Source organism: Miscanthus floridulus, chromosome 13, assembly GCF_019320115.1.
Source record: "Miscanthus floridulus cultivar M001 chromosome 13, ASM1932011v1, whole genome shotgun sequence".
Lineage (NCBI taxonomy): Eukaryota > Viridiplantae > Streptophyta > Magnoliopsida > Poales > Poaceae > Miscanthus > Miscanthus floridulus.
Window position 1 is genome coordinate 5,296,669 of NC_089592.1, and position 14,790 is coordinate 5,311,458.

At 43.5% G+C, this 14,790-nt stretch overlaps 1 pseudogene; it reads right to left on the minus strand.

Moving 5' to 3' along the window:
• Positions 1-4,816: 4,816 nt before the first annotated feature.
• LOC136499319 (uncharacterized) lies at positions 4,817-8,835 on the minus strand (annotated as a pseudogene).
• Positions 8,836-14,790: the final 5,955 nt, after the last annotated feature.

Genomic DNA, 14,790 nt, shown 5'->3' on the forward strand with positions numbered 1-14,790 from the left:
AGTCAGCAGCCGGACATGGCAATCTTGTAATATATATACCTTCTATCAGTCAAACTAAAAATTGTTTGATCTAGCACTATTCTAGAGTTACCTTCTATCAGCTAGTTAGTGTCATACAAAGTAGACTGCGTCCTCGTTCATCATCATTAGGTTACTGAAATCGTATACAAGACTAATAAATCCTCATGATGCGATTGGCTACTTTAGCAGCGATAGATCGTCATTGTTACGGCGCATTATTGACTAGCTTGAAACGGTAGAAAACCATACGTACTCTCTACTATACGTTTCCGTTTTCAAACATGATCGCAGCACCAGCAAATTAAATCTTCAATCTCTTACTTTATAATGCACTTAGCTTAGGCTATATCTATATATATATCCTGCACAGCCAGCAACGTTTGTACATGGCTCATTATTGATGGGCAGTTCACGTCTCATGGAGGTGCACTTTCTTGGTTTCAACAGAAACATACTACCTGACTAGTTCAACAGAAACATACCAGTGCAGTGGGCCAGGTGGTGGTGTTGAGGCTTGCAGCGACTGGCGGCTCAAATCTGAACCTTTTGTTGTTGCCGCTGGTCGGAAGAAGGGAGGACCTGCTGCAGCCTGCACAACAAGGAAATGCGTGAGTAGAGCAATTGGTCAAAGTAGTAGCTAGAATATAATTAATATACTGGCATCCTCACTCACTCCAAAATAAAATACTAGAATAAGACCGGCCACCAGTACTATCTATGTCGAATTTGCATCAGGAGAATTGAACTCTAGAAAGGCAGAGCTGTGTCCATTTGCATATGTACACCCCCATAATTTTTGCAAAACAATCAAAGTTAGCAGGCATAATACATGCATAGTTGCATATACACTTGGAACTAGATGATCAAGATTCAGTCATCAGTGAAAAGGAAAAATTCAGTTTTCAGTGAAAAGATCTTGGTCCTGGTAACAACAAAGTGGTTAGTTACAGGAATGTCTCTCCCGTATATTCATGACTCTAGCCCTTCTCTTCCTTTGCCCTTATTCAATCCACTAATGCTACTGCTGGTGCTGGGCATCACGCACAGCTTGCAAGTGACAGCATGCTTTGGCTTCTACCCTTACCACACAAGAAGAGAAAGTGAGGCTGTAACAGCTAGCAGTAAAGCAGATCTTAATGGCCAAGAGAACAGCTGCTAGTCCACCAAGTGAGCTTTGTAAAGACAGACATACGACTATATTCATAGGCATGCTACAACTAGGAAGATTGCTAATGAAAAAAACAGCCTACAAATTTTCAAAATATGGGGTGTCAGGCACTAGTTAACAGCTGTGGCTCACACCTGCGAATCTATTACGTGTTGGGCTATCCCTCATAATCTCAATGAACTAAAGAGGGATCCATATGAACAAATGTAACTTCTACGGATATATGGCTTCATGTTGAATGCAATTTAATTCAAATCTGTATCCTACAAAGTGGCAGCGATTTTGTTTCTCCCAAAAAAAGGTTTGTAGGGAGAAACTGATTCTTAATCTCAGATTCTCAGGTGAAATTGGTCCTTCTAGTTTCTAGTTTCTAGTAGATCCAGGAAACGTTTCTGATTCTAACTCAAAATCCTATAATCATGTATGTTTGGTAGGGATTCATTTGTTTTCGGAGAAAAATATGTTTAGATCATGGCTTCCAACATCATTGTCCCTACCAAAAGCATCCAAAGATATAGGATCTCAACTCACTGACATTGGATCCTAGCTTGTAACATTTAATTTTATCGAACAAATCTTTTACTATAAATGCCACATATGATGGTGACACCCGTTACCCATTTGTAGAAGTTTATTAAAATAATATTACCCATGTATTGATCTTTAAAAACAAAATCATGTACGTTTGCTTTATTTGTTTGGTGACTCGGTTGCTTCAACAAGTGAAGTTTATCTTTCTATTGTCTTTTTTAGGATGGTTGTAAACTTCTCCTCATTCTTACATGCTCAGCACCTTTTTCTTACATGATCTAGTTAGCATCTTTTTCTCCACATCTATAACAGGATTGACCTTGCGCATCTATCCTCATTGGATGGCACCAGTAGTGTGTCACCAACAACTAGCTCAAATGGAAAATCCACAGGATTTTCTTTTAAGATAAACAACACACACACACACTTAATGGCCAAGAGAACAGCTGCTAGTCCACCAAGTGAGCTTTGTAAAGACAGACATACGACTATATTCATAGGCATGCTACAACTAGGAAGATTGCTAATGAAAAAAACAGCCTACAAATTTTCAAAATAGGGGGTGTCAGGCACTAGTTAACAGCTGTGGCTCACACCTGCGAATCTATTTGTTCATAAAATTTAAAATAACTTATAATTTAAAACGAATCGAGTATTAATGTATGTTATAGGATGCTAAAGTTAGCAAGATCCAAATAGACCGTAGTACCTAGTACTCCTTTTCATCCTGAAATACGAGATACCTGAGCAATTGTAGGATCAAATAATATTCGCTAAAAAACTAACTCACTCCTCACTAGTTGGCCAACCATAAGACTCGCACCCATGATCACGCATACACAATGAAAGACATGCTCAAAAGAGGAATATCTAGTCCATTCCTCCCTTCTGGGTTTCAAAACGATATTTACAAATCAACTGTAGATTAAACTTTAAGCAATCAGACTTCAAAAGGCAAATCTGACTCAAAAAAGGATATCAAGGACAGTAGAAACATAATCAGACTAATAATCACAAATCATGACAACCTGCTAACACCAATTCAAGCATTCATCAGCCATCAACTCTAATTTATAAACTATCTCCATCCTCAAATGAACAGCTATTTTTGAAATCACTCTGATGAATGCTTAAACTATCTAAGCAGGACAATATGAGAAGCAGTGAGAATACAATGGGGCTTACCGGAGAATGGGGGAAGCGGTGGGATCCTGCGGTGGGCTCCTGCGGCGACGGCGAAGTCTCAAGGTTCTCTCCACAACCCTAGGGCGGTTTCGTGGGCGTGCTCGCGCCCGCGCTCGGTTTCGCGGCGGGGACAGGGGCGTGGGCCAGCCGGTGGCTGTGGCAGACCGGCCGGGCGGGCGGGCGGGGTGGGGAGGGAGGGGGGCGTGTGGGGGGGAGCTCGACGGCGGCGGGCGTGGGGAGCACGATGGAGTGGGGCGGCGGAGTGGGGAGGGAGGAGGGCGCGTGGGGGGGAGCTCGACGGCGGTGCGAGGGGAGGGAGACCGGCCGGGCGGGGGGGAGGTCGACGGCCGGGCGGGCGGGCGGGGTGGGGAGGGAGGGGGCCGCGGAGTGGGGAGGGAAGAGGGCGCGTGGGGGGGAGCTCGACGGCGGCGCGAGGGGAGGGAGGTCGACGGCGGCGCGAGTGGGGAGGGAGTGGAGTGGGGAGGAATGGAGAAATGGCCAGAGCCGGCCCGCGGCCTATCTATTTTGCGGCCTGTTTGCCGAGTGTCGGCCTGATACGACACTCGGCAACGTTTTTTAAAAAAAATTTCCATCAGTTTGCCGAGTGTCGGCCGATGGCGCATTCGGTAAACTACTTAAAAATCCCGGTTCTCCCTTAAAAAAATCCATCAGTTTGCCGAGTGCCATCTATGCAGCACTCGGCAAACTTATTTCTATATTTCATGCTACCCTTTTCTTTCCTCTACTTAATTACTTTCCTCTATTTCATGTTTCACTAATTTCATGAAATGAACTTGCATTACACTTTGTTAGGTGCACTCACAAATGTATATTTCAAGCTTGTACAAAAATTGGATTATTATTTCCTGTGTTTGTATATCACGCATATAAAATTCAATAATTGCGACGAAAGAATAAAAATTACGAAATGGCTTCGAAAAATTGCCAAAAATTCACAAGAAGTGATCTTTGTTCTCTATTATATATACAAAAAAAATTTGAAGTGAAACTCCAAATCGACATTCAAATTGTCTCCTCATCTTACCGGATCTTTCTCACATCTCAGAAACTTCTCCGGAGATGATCCGATTTGTAAACAACGTACGTGTCAACTTTGCCGAAACACTCTCAATTTTTTACCATAGCCTCCACGTATGATATCATGACAACTCGATGAATTTCATGATTTTTAGACTTTGTTTGTTTTTTATAGAATTTTCAGACGTTTCCGCCACGTGTTTCTGCTCATGTTTCGCGAACACAATGTTCGAGATTTATGGTCTGGCCTTGGATACGGTATCAAAACAAACTCAGTGAAAAGAATATCATTTTTTATTCACTTTTTTCGGATATTCGAAGCACTTGCAGTTCAAATCCAAAAAATTACCGAAAATTCATTTGACTAAAATAAATTGATGAAATATAGTAAAATAACTCAGAAATGTACATTACTTGAACAGAGAGCAACAGGTATTGTAAGACAACAGTACAAAAAGTTTGGGGGGGCAAAATAAAAAAAAAATGTTTGCTGAGTGTAAGAGTCGGACACTCGGCATATAATACCGTTTGCCGAGTGTCAAAAGGTGATACTCGGTATCGATGTGTGTTTGCCGAGTGTTGTATTTTGGCACTCGGCATATAGGATAACGGAGACCGACGGTGTTACTGGACATGATGTTGCCGTGTGCCTATTCTGTGCCGAGTGTAGGCACTCGGTATAAACTGTTATGCCGTGAGTGTTATTTTTGCCGAGTTTCCTATTTGGGACACTCGGCAAACACCATGTTTGCCGAGTGCCCGAAATCGTGCCCACGGCAAACGTGGGGACACTCGGCAAATTAGGTGTTTCCGGTAGTGAATAGCATGATCACTGCGATGATATCCGCCATCTTCCTCCAAATCCAAAATATATTAGATTCCACCACCATGGCACCGGCAGCAAGGCCCCAGAACTGTTAATTTAACTCTAGATGGTACTTTGTTCTCAATGTATGTTCTGATAGCTGAGAGGGCTCTAGGGGCTTCCATGAGAACACCATTACCAATGGGAAGACAATATTTATACTTAGCCTTGAGACAATGGTTTCCAATATCGGCCGAAATCTCCTGATATTTCCGATATATCCTCTTTATTCGTAGGTGCCGATAAGAAAATATCTATCTTTTTTTCGTACAAATTTTGTTTAAATTTACTTAAATTCAAATTAAATTTTATTTGAATTTGGTCCGATATTTCCTATTTATCCTCTTTATCTGTGTCCCCGATAAATTTTAATTTCCGAAAATGAAAACCTTGGCCTTGACCACACCTAGGGCCATAAATGGTGTCCAACGTAAGACATTCAAGTGACACCGCATTCTTGAGAATATAACAGGCTAGTTCAACCAAGCACTTAGCTGAGCTGAAACCAAAGATCTTCACTCTGGAGGTTTCCATGGCGGCTATATATCAGGCATGTGTGTCTCAGTTGTGAATCAGCAAAAACCGATTCATGCATCATATTTGACCGAGACACCTGACAATAAATAGGATAAGATGATTCAATTAAATGGACCCAGACAGACCACATAGCTTTGCTGGAAGAAACGAATGAACAGTGCAAGAGCCTTACAGTTAACACTAAAGTCTCCAAGGAAGGAGACGCTTCAAAAAAAGAAACCAGAGACAAGTAGTCATATGGTCGGGAGTCGTCTGTAATCGACAACCAGATGTTTAGGTGCTTAAGGTTGGGGAATTTGGTAGGTAGCATTGGTGCATCAACCACCTCCACACACAAAAAAGTCATGTATCAGATATGAAAAATGTAATCCGTACATATTACTAGCTTAGAACACCCTATCTTGTAGAGAACATCATACCTCAACCTGTGAAATTATGTCAAGAGTTTCAAGATTTGGCATAATGGTTGGCAGCTTGGCACGAGCACCATGGACAAAGTTTGAACAAAAGTACACTAGTTTCTTCACTTGCAATGTTTCCACAAGTGAAAAGTTCAACCTGTGTCCTCGAAGGAAAATACTAGAGAGATTTGGAGCTTTGCTTTCTATCACTTTCAGTCTCTCGCATCCAACAACACTAAGGCCCCGTTTGGCCGGGCTCCCACGGGCTCCGGCTCCTACACTGTAGCCGGGTGTCGGCCGCTGAGCGGCCTGAGCCGCGGAGCCAGAAAAACGAGCTTCTCTGGCTCCGGTTATGTCAGTGAGAGAGGAAAGGAGGAGAGAGAAAAACGGCTCTGGTGAACAGTAACCTGGTGTCGGCCGCTGGGCGGCCGACAAGCGGGAACTGGAGCCGCCGGAGCCCGGCCAAATGGGGCCTAAGGCTGCTGAGCCGCTGTAGGGCACAAGATATCTTTAGGCAAATAATCTCCGCACAACAATTCAGCTCTAGTTGTTCCAAAGCAAGAGAGTTGTTGTTATGGATTGGCTACGGATAGATGGATTAGCAGAGAGAGACCCCGGATAGCCGCCCTTTCCTCGGGAACTATCTTAGGATTTCTTCTTGCTTGACTCTAACTGATACACGATGGTCCCTTTTATAGAGACAACTTACTTGACCCCTAAATAATATCCTAACCGAATCAATCTAATTTATCTCTTTCCTAACAAACCAAACCAATCTAATCTAATCTGACCCGGTACTGTTCACACGCACAGTGCCGCGTGGGCCCCTGGCCGGCTCCACCTGCCATAACACTACTCCACCCCTCGAAGACAGCTCGTCCTCGAGCTGTGGCGATTACCGGAGCGGAAGACCTTGCGGTCCAGAGAAGATCGCCATGGCAGACCTGCTGAAGGAGACCAATGCTGCGGTTGTAGTCGAGGCGGAAGGCATATGGCTCCCCAAAATCAACTCCGTCCCATGGGATCTGCTTCTGTAGTGGTGCACGATCCATACCTTCCTCCTCGAGGTGCCAAACTTGGCTGCTCCATCTGATCTGCCTGGAATCGAATCCGTCCGGCTCGAATCCATGGAGCGCCTGCACGTGGAGTCGATGGTGCCCTCCACGAGGCAGCCACCCCTGCTATGGGTGCAGCAGAGCGGGGCTGTGCTGGAGGCGTACTCCAAGCGACCCATGGAGCTTTGAAGGCCTGCTGCTGAGCCGGCGGAGAATAAGCGCACGCAAACAGCCACGGCCCTGCTCGAGGGATCGGTGTTGCGGCTCATAGAGGCAGCGACAAAGGCACCATGTCCGCCAATGTCGGTGCATGGATGATCACCTGCATTGGTGACACTAGTGCCGGCGGGGTTGTTGGCGAAGCTGGTGATGAGACTGCCGGAGTTGTGGCAGCCGAGACCTTCATTGGTGATGTGGCCATGGTGGGGGAAGAGGAGCGCAACGACGTAGCTGACACCGTCGTTGTTGGTGATGGCGCCGATTCAGCAAGTGGCGTAGCAGTGTGGAACTGCACTGGCACCACTATGACTGCCGATGGTGCTGTTGGCGACGTCATTAAGGACGGCGGTGCAGCAACCACAACGGAATCGATCCGATCCGATTTGGCGAAGTGGACGGCCACCGGTGCCTCGTCGAAGCCGCGCAGTTAGTTGTAGTCGGTGATCTGCATGAGCTCGAGGGTCTCGTCTGCGGCGGTGGCATCGACAAGATCACGCTGATCTATGCCATCCACAGCCACGGCCCCCCGCTGCAGCACAGGGTCCTCAACCACGAGGTCTATTGTTGATGAAGGCGGTGCAACAGATGTATTGCCATTGATGATGTCGAGTAGTGGCATCCCATACTGGTACGAGATGACCGGCGTCGTGGTCGCGGCCGAGGGCGGCGGCGGCGGGGGTAGCTGCTGTTGGTGTGGCGACGGAGGAGGTGGCAGCTGGGGCTGCGGCTGGGGCGCATAGGGCCCGACGAGGAAGGCCCTGATGCCCGCCACGGCCTGCCCTAATTCCAGGATTGCGGCCGTCATCTACTCTGGGGTGAGGACGAGGGCGGACGACGTCGGGGCAGAGGGCGCAAGCGCCCCTGAGGACGCCAGCGCGCCCAATGCCGGCGCGCCCGCTGTGTGGGGCAGCAGCGCCGACGAAGACGCTGGTGGCGGCGTGTGGATGTGCGGCGGCGGCGGGTGGAAAGAACTCGGTAGAGGGCTGGACATGATCGAACCAGAGATCTCTGATACCAGATTGTTATGGATTGGCTACGGATAGATGGATTAGCAGAGAGAGACCCCAGATAGCCGCCCTTTCCTTGGGAACTATCTTAGGATTTCTTCTTGCTTGACTCTAACTGATACACGATGATCCCTTTTATAGAGACAACTTACTTGACCCCTAAGTAATATCCTAACCGAACCAATCTAATTTATCTCTTTCCTAACAAACCAAACCAATCTAATCTAATCTGACCCGGTACTGTTCACACGCATAGTGCTGCGTGGGCCCCTGGCCGGCTCCACCTGCCATAGCAGTTGCAAAGAAGGCAATTTAACTCATCCCATGTAATGTTCACATGCGACAGATTCAGACTTGTTAGGCTTCCCAAGGGGCCAAGTTCAACTGTGGGATGGAGGGCAGCAAAACGAAGTTTAAGGTGCTGAAGTGAGTTTCGAGCCCCATCTGATAAAAGTGAGCATGGGAAGTTGTATATTTTCTCTGTTACGGGCAGCCAGAGGGTGAGTTCTTCAATCCCTGGTTTAAGAGCAATCTGAAGCCAACTGTCAAAATAACTATTGCCATGGAACCCTCTCATGCCGCTGTAGTCAAGATTGAACATTTTCATGCCAGTGCCTGAGCGATTCCTAAGAAGGCGGTCAATTTTATGGTGGAAGTTCTCTCCACGCCCATTTATCTTCAAGCCAATCGTATCCTTATTGAAGATGAGATTTGGATAATAACATCTCCAGGAATGTAAAAAGGCACGAGATGCACAAGCAGCACGAGCAGCGTCACGCATTGGCATCAGGGAATGTATGTGAAACAATATTTCCTGCACACATAACCATTGGATAAAAGATCAACATTAAGATTGGAAAGCCATTACTTCAACTGAAGAAGGAAAAAACAGTACAATTTACAAGCACACCGAGTAACATTGTTCCCCAGGTAGCTCTCCACACAATGGCACGTGGTGCACTGCATTATGTAGGTGCATTGTTCAGAGGAACATAACTGTGCTAGGTAAACTCGTAATGCAGCACAGTTTTGCTAACAGCTAGCCCCAATTAACAACAGCTTCAGTAAAATGTACTTTTGCTCGTATTAGTAGTCAACAGCAATCAGCCTGTTCGTTTCGTCGTAAACGATCGTGGATTATTTACTGCTGGTTGGTTTGGTGTGAGAGAAAAATACTGTTCCAGCTTATAATCCACGATCGTATATACGAGCAAACGAACATGCTAAATGTTTTCGGTGCAGTTCTGATGATGGAGTACTACTGTGCAATAACATGCTAATACAGTGAACAAATAGAAATGAATATGTAAATTCTGAGGCTACAATAGCATATCTTAAAAATTAAACAAATTGAAGCCCATCAAATAGAATCTGACTGTTTTGACAGTTACAATGCACAATAGACATGAACTTGGGTGGCTAAGATGAAGAGATCCTCGATAAACATGACAAAAAAGAAAAAGAAAAATAGGTGCATTGTAAAAGAATACAGAGTTCAATTCATAGCTTGTTCTGGATTTAGGTTGCATAAATTGCACAAAAGCAAAAAACATCAATATATCCTATAACATTTAGAGCACAATTGTGAATATTCGAATCGTTGCTTTGGGGAGGATTGTAGAGCAGGTGGAAAGATTAACCATTTTTCATATTTCTTCTGGAATGAATATTCGAATCAATGATGGTATGAACTTGGTTACAGCACAAAACTAGCGACATAGTACAAACTAATAATCGTTGAGTTCACTTTTACAAGGTGTAGTTTGACTATACAAAATCGACCTTTGACCATCATTTTTTTCCTATAATAGTCCTCTGAAATAGTTACAAAATCATAATGCTTAAAAAAATGTTTTTTAAATGCAGAATACAATCGTACTAATTTTGAGGCACAGAGTCACATAATTGTAGGCCAAAATGTGAATTTGGACAGGCAAACTACACCCGACAAGGCAGTTATGCTAAGTTATCGACATAGCACTAATTAAAGCACCCCCACTTATGCGTAAAATTCTGGAGATGTGTTGGACACGTTTCCAGCCTTTGCTCTCAAGTCCGCGCACATGGTGATAGATGAAACAAACTGGTTGAAATTTTTTTGTACTCATTATATATATATAAAATTATTGTTGAGAATCTAGGCCTCTTGACAACTCATTATATATATATAAAATTATTGTTGAGAATCTAGGCCTCTTGACAGATGGAAAGGTCAATCATCACAAGTTTCTTAGTAGTGCAAGATAAGCATTAATATATAATTATTGATAAATAATTATATATTAATGCATTGATAAATATTTATAGACATTTTCAACAATAATTATATATTAATGCATTAATATATAATCACATATTACCTCCTAAGAGGTAATAAGATAATTTTTTTTTGAGGAATAGGAAAGTAAGCAAAATTTAAGGTAAAATATCTGTCAATTGGATCTAATGTACATGCAACCGCATGCTTTTGTGTATTTGGTTCCATTTCTTTTGAAGTCCTAACGTGACATGTGATGCTTTTTTAATTAATTGACTTATTATGTGCAGTTGCAATTGATGTCAAGGTTATTTGTATCTAAACGTCAGTTGTATTTTTTGTGTGGATGTAACAAAAGTAGAGGTGCATTTTAGTTGTTTATTTAAAGAAATTGGAACTTGTTAGCATTTAAATTATTTATTTATTTATTTTTATAATCCTGACATTAGTATTTTTATGACTTAGTATATTGCAAATGTATGCTGGTAACATTAGTATTTTTATAATCCCGACATTAGTATTTTTATAATCCCAACATTGGTACTTTATAATCAGTCATTAGCTTTTGGCACTTATTTATTATTTATTAGATTTGTACCGTCAGATATGTTCATGTACGTGATGTACCTCCACGGTGCCACGTCTGGCACGGGCACGAGGCCGCTACACCAGTTTGGAATATGGCGCTGTTGCATGCGTATATGCTCATGCTGTACACGCGGGCACGCATATATGGCAAGAAACGAGCTATTCTTGAAATAGATATCGTGTACACATTTGTTAGTTTGTTGCCTTTTTTGTTTTATTTTTTTCTAAATATCTTAATTAATTATTAATTACTTAATTATTGCATGCACTTCAAAAATCAATGGCTAAGATTTATTTGAGATCTTACCTCCTATTGAGTAATAGTTGTACCTTAGCAAGACCCTTATTGGGAGGGTAAGAAGAGTATTCATGACCCACCCAATGAGAAAATAGAACCTGCATGCATCTGAGTCAAGATGAATATGAATAGAATTTGAAATGACAATTTGCAGGCAGGTAGGGGTAGGTACCGGCAAGAAGGTGGTTGGTTCAGAAAGGTTGGAATGAAAATGCACCGTACCAGGCACCACTAAACATATATCTACCCATGACCCATCCATATTATTATTTGTGACCTCGCCATAGGCCTTTCAAAGAAACAGATCATGCTTATCTTGCACTACTAAGAGACATGTGATGATTGACCTTTCCATCTGTCAAGAGGCCTAGATTCTCAACAATATATATATATATATATATATATATATATATATATATATATATATATATATATATATATATATATATATATATATATATAATGAGTACAAAAAATTTTCAACCAGTTTGTTTCATCTATCACCATGTGCGCGGACTTGAGAGCAAAAAGAGAATACCATGCCTGCATGCCATGACACGTAATAACTAGTAGTAGAAGTGGGTGTGCATTGATTTTCAACAATAATTATATATTAATGCATTGATATATATACTTAAATGATGTGTGTCACACAATCGGAGATGTTCACTACGAAGACCGTGCCATGACACGTAATAACCAGTAGTAGTGGGTGTGCTCCACTTGTTTTATTGTAACGACTAACGAGACTACCTGTCGGGTTCATAAACCCGGGGTCCTTCGGGGACCGGCTTCCGCGCAAGGCTTGGCCCAAGAGTCTAAATACAACAGGGCGGAAGGATGGCCCAGTCGCCGACCACAAGGTCTGGACTGAAAGGAGCGGCACCCGCTCGTCGACCCCTTGGGCCCACCACTCCGATCGGAGCACTCGCTTCGGCCTCCAGCCGCCTCCGGACGCCCTCTCCGATCGGAAGGCCTGACCCAAAGCGCTACTTCCGACTCCGACCCCGCGTCCCTCTGACCAGGGCTCGTAGGAACCCTGCTCACCGCTCTTCTCCAACCGGCGCACTCAGAGCCGACTAGAGCCATCCGACCGGGGACGCCCGCTCGGTAGGAACCAGAAGACATGCGGAGAAAGGAAGGCAAGGCTCACAAGTCAAAACCACTGTACCAGGGACCATACCCTGCACGGAACAGTACTCTGCAGCCACCCTGACACAAACAGTATTGTAGGCGCCGACATCTCCCTCTACAGTATTGTAGGGCCACTAAAACTCCCATACGATAAGGCCCTCGACGTGCCTCTGGGCATCAATAGCGGTATGGACGCCAGGATTTACCGTACCAGGTGAACATAGCGAGACTCCTCACATGCCTTTAGGTATCAAACAGTATTTGCAGGTACTGACGTCCACCATCCTTGAAAAAGGCAGCATGACCTCCCGTGTGCATCTGACATTCTACAGTGACATTGACAATGTTGTAGGCGCCTACCATTATCTGGTACCCGTCGGTGTGGGCAACAAGGCTCGGTAGGCGTGGACAACAAGGCTCGGTAGCATACGCACCCTTTCCCTCTCACTTGTAAAGCCGTCCCCTTCATCTATAAAAGGGGGTGCGCTTCCTCCAACAAAAGGAGACCGATTCCAGTTGATCAGAGTTCCTTAGATCGATAGCTCACAACCACAGAACCGCTAGGTTCGGACCTCAAGCACCCGCTTGAACACTTAGCTCATAGCGAAGTTCCTGTCACTCTCGGCCCTTCCGACCGGAGCCGACCGGACCTCTTGCACACCCTATCTTTCTCCTTCTCGTTTGTAACCCCACTGCAAACTTCGAGCACCTGGGCTCAGGAATAAAGTCACCGACCGACCCCGACTGGACGTAGGGCACGTTGCCCGAACCAGTATAAATCCTGTGTCATTGAGTGCTAGGCCACCTCCGATCACAACGTACAGCAAAACTACAAATATTCACTAGTTGGTCACTTTCTGCACCGACACTACCATTTGTAGTTATATTTGTATGAACTTTGGTTTGTAATGATTTCATCCATACCTATTATGTATGTATGGTGTTCCAAAGGGGTCAGTCCGAACCATGGAACTATATATGTTATAGCTTCCATACTTGCCAACTAATATAGATACTGTCCATGAAACTATACTCCCAACGAATATTTTATAGAAATAAAATTTTCATCCAATCATTTGTATATCTTCTCTCTCCTATCATCCATCTATTGATCATAACTTTTTGTATCTTGGTTCTCGTGTAGACATGGTTTCTAGTATGAGAAACCATCATTATCTCTTCTCTTTAACTCGAATGCCACATAATAGTTTTGTCTACTTGTATTCTCGCACTCATTAAGGTCTTGTTTGGCACACCTCCACTCCACTAGTGAAGTGTTTTTTAGCTCCACGAGCAGCTCTACCAATAAAAATGAAGCTATTTTGTCGAACCATTTGGCAAAACACATATATATGTGAAGCTCCATAAAACATCATCTCACATAATCCTACGTAGGGTCCACCACAGCGAGTGGAAGCTGAGAGAAGCTACTATTTTTAGCTCCATCTCTCATTCATCCATTATGAGCAAGTTTTAAAGAATTCCTCACGTGAAGCTATTTCATTTTATTTCGTTTAGCACAAAACAACTTTAAACACACAGGTCCCGGAGTTTGCGGAGGAGTTATGTTAAAAACCGGGCCTAACCAATGCAACTAGTATATGTTGGTGTAGCAAGTTTTAAAGAATTCCTCACGTGAAGCTATTTCATTTTATTTTGTTTAGCACAAAGCAACTTTAAACACACAGGTCCCGAAGTTTTAGGAGGAGTTATGTTAAAAACCGGGCCTAAGCCAATGCAACTAGTATATGTTGGTGTATTCTCGATCTCGAACGGATTGATATCATATTTGAACCAGTAATGAAGTAGGTTGTTGTCTCATTTCCTCGGCGTGAATGAAATAACCAAAGACCCCAACCAATTAGTCAAGCCGGACATCAAGGAGTGTAAACAATTGAAACATATCATATTATATATAAAATAAAAATAGGAGCGTCGGCCTTCCCCACATATTTAGTACTCTCTCCATTTCAAATCACAAGACATTCTATCTTTTTGCTTGGAGAGTCAAAGCATATCAAGTTTGAGTAAAATTATAGAGAGAATTACAAAGATTTATAATATTAAATGGGTATACTATGAAATAATCTAATGATACTTATTTAGTATCATAAATGTTATTATTTTATCATATAAATTTGGTTAAAGCTGAGATTTTTGACTTCGTAAGAAATTTAGAATAACTTATAATTTATTACTATGGGAGCAAGTAGGCTCGTGAGAGCAGACAAAGAGCCAGTATTCCTACTTTACATCTCTCAGTCATCCAAAAACATTAGCTAGCGTGCCTTTTTATTTATCCCTCGTTTCATGAATCTTCTTCACCCTGAAGCTTCGTTCCACGGGCGGAGCCCAGTGAAGGCTAAACTGGGCTCGGTCCCCCCTTGTCCGAGATTAATTTATCAAGTCCTCTTGAGCCCACGCAAAGAAACTAAGAAAGCCCAATAGGCAATAGCCCAGACTAGAACAGGTGAGCGGAGGCCGGA